Source organism: Myxine glutinosa, chromosome 3 (genome assembly GCF_964187855.1).
Source record: "Myxine glutinosa chromosome 3, kmMyxGlut1.1, whole genome shotgun sequence".
Classification (NCBI taxonomy): domain Eukaryota; kingdom Metazoa; phylum Chordata; class Myxini; order Myxiniformes; family Myxinidae; genus Myxine; species Myxine glutinosa.
Window position 1 is genome coordinate 122,874,401 of NC_136263.1, and position 3,059 is coordinate 122,877,459.

The window sequence follows — 3,059 nt, forward strand, 5'->3', positions numbered from 1 at the left end:
ATCTTTCCTGGAAAAACCACATTTCAAATCTGGCCTCCAAAGCCAGTCGCCGACTGGGCATCCTCCGTCGTGCGAAGTCCTTCGTTGGCACACCTGAGCTCCTCACCACATACAAGGCTTTCATCCGCAGCTCAATGGAATACTGCTCTCCCGTCTGGGCTGGTGCTCCTGCCTCACACCTAGCTCGCCTTCACGCTGTTGAAACCAAAGCATTCAGAATCATTGGAATCTCCCGCGATGAAGCTAACTCCAAGGGCCTCTCACTCACTCACCGCAGGCAGGTTGGTGGTCTTTCCGTCTTCTACCGACTCCTCTCTGGCCTTGCCCCCCCAGCTCTCTCTGGGCTCTGTCCCGCAAATATTCCTACAGGTCGCACAAGATCTGCCTGCAACCCTCTTTTGGTTAAACTGCCAAAATCAAGACTCTCTGCTCACCTTCGCTCCTTCATTCCTCTTTTCTCCCGCCTCTGGAACAAACTCCCTCACTCTCTTCAATCCCACTCCACCCTCCAAGTCTTTAAAACAGCTGTTCACCACCATCTCTTATCTTCCCCCATCCAAAACCTTGATCTTTTCTACCCCCGCTAATTTCACCCCAATTCCACTTTTTGAAATACCAACTTTTGTCCTGGAAGTCCTTGGTGTCCTTGTGCTTTATACTTCTCCCTCCCCCCCCCCCCCACCTTCCCACGCCTCCTCCCCCCGGGCCCTCTCCCTTCCACACATCTCCCTGCTCTCGGATGTTGTGTGTGTGTGCTTCCCCTTTTCTCCCCCATCTTGTCTTCCGCTCCCTCTTTTTGTGTATTTTGTTTGTCTGGTCGATTTGTTTGTGAAGTTAATGTTAGCTCTTTCACGAGCCTCGGTTCAGTATACAAAAAAAAAAACCAAAAAAAAAAAAACCTGATCATCTCTCCTTTAAGACCATTTTAGATGTAATTATCCTAAGGGTACATATTCTGGGTAGTGCGTGGGATCAGGCAAGCATCGCCCAGCAGGAGATCCTGGATCCATTTCATAATGGCTTCTACCAGGACACCGAAGGTCCAGTAAATCGGACATCAAGGTCATATTCGGGATGGCCAGTGCAGATTGTTCCTCTTCTAGATGTTCGTGGGAAATAAAATTACTTAATTACTTCTGAAAAAAAAGCTGGACTCAACCCTGACACCCCAAATAACTTCAGACCCATCTCCAACCTACCCTTTCTGTCAAAAGTTTTGGAACGCGCTGTAGCCACTCAACTCAAACATCACCTCTCTGCCAATAACCTGCATGAAACATTCCAAACCAGATTCCGCCTCAACCACAGTAAGGAAACTGCACTCCTCAAAATCACAAACGACCTTCTCTTCTCCTCCGACGCCGGTAACCTCAACATTCTCATCCTTCTCGACCTCAGCGCCGCCTTTGACACCATCAATCACATCATCCTCCTTACCCGACTTGAAACCACCTTTAACATCACTGGCACTGCCCTTTCTTGGATCAAATCATACCTCTCCGACAGGCACCAGTTCATCTCCATCAATAACTGCAAATCCCCCACCGCTCCCCTCCCCCAAGGTGTCCCCCAAGGTTCAGTTCTCGGTCCCCTCCTCTTCATCCTGTACCTGTTCCCCCTTGGTCACTTAATCCGTCGTCATGATCTCCAATTCCACTGCTTTGCCGATGACATCCAGCTTTTCATTTCCGCCAAGTCAATTTCCACCATCACCCACTCTATCCTGACAAACTGCATCACTGAAATAAAATCCTGGCTTCAAATCAACTTTCTCAAACTAAACTGTGATAAATCCGAAATAATCATTATTGGACCAAAAACGCTCACCAAATCCACCCACAACTTCACCCTCAACATCGACGGTATCCCTGTATCCACCTCCCCTCACATCCAGAATCTTGGCATCATCTTTGACCAAACCCTCTCCTTCGACAAACACACTAAACAGATCACCAAGACAGCCTTCTTTCATCTGAAAAACATTGCCCGTCTCCGTCCATCCCTCTCCTCCACAGCTGCAGAAACCCTCATCCACGCCTTCATCACTTCTCATCTGGACTACTGCAACAGCCTCCTCTATGGTTCACCCTCAAATATCATCAATAAACTTCAATACATTCAGAACTCCGCTGCCCGTCTACTCACCCACTCCCGGGCCTGGGACCACATCACCCCCATCCTTCACAAGCTCCACTGGCTCCCCATCTCCCAGAGAATCCAGTACAAAATCCTCCTCCTGACCTACAAAGCCCTCCATAACCTGGCCCCATCCTATCTGACTGACCTCCTCCCCAGACACACTCCCACCCGCACCCTCCGCTCTGCTGCTGCCAACCTCCTGTCCCCTCCCCACCCCCCCCCATCCGGACCAAAGTCAGATCCTGGGGGGACAGGGCCTTCTCCATCGCCGCTCCCACACTCTGGAACTCACTACCTCAAACCATCAGAGACTCCTCCTCTCTCACCACATTCAAATCATCACTCAAGACCCACCTGTTCAACACCGCATTCAACCCCTGACCGTCTCTTTCCTTCTCCTTCCTTTCTGTTTGGTTATTTAATTATGTATTTTTGTCTTTTTTGTCTTTGTTTTACGTACTATGTCAAAGCGTCTTTGGGTTTCTTGAAAAGCGCTATACAAAATAAATGTATTATTATTATTATTATTATTAATCTGTACAGATCTCTGTTTGTGCCCCACAAATTGCCAGAATGATCAAGATTCTCAGAACATTAGTACAGTAATTGGCGAGAGTGATGATAAAGATGATGATGATGATTGATTTTTCACAGTAAACGATTTTGCCTAATATTGTGTTCTGTTATGCAATGATATTGAAGCTGATTGTCTTTCCTTTATGGCCATTGAGATGTAGTTATTCATAAATGTTGCCGAAGTATTATCCCAAACTTAGGCGTTCAGCTAATCAGTTACATGACCTAAATTAACATAACAATTGGCATGATAATTTGCTCTGTGGTCACGGGGAATATTGTACTTGGGTGCCTTTGGATTCATTGTCCTTAAAATAGAGGTTTGGCTGTTATAACCAGGACCC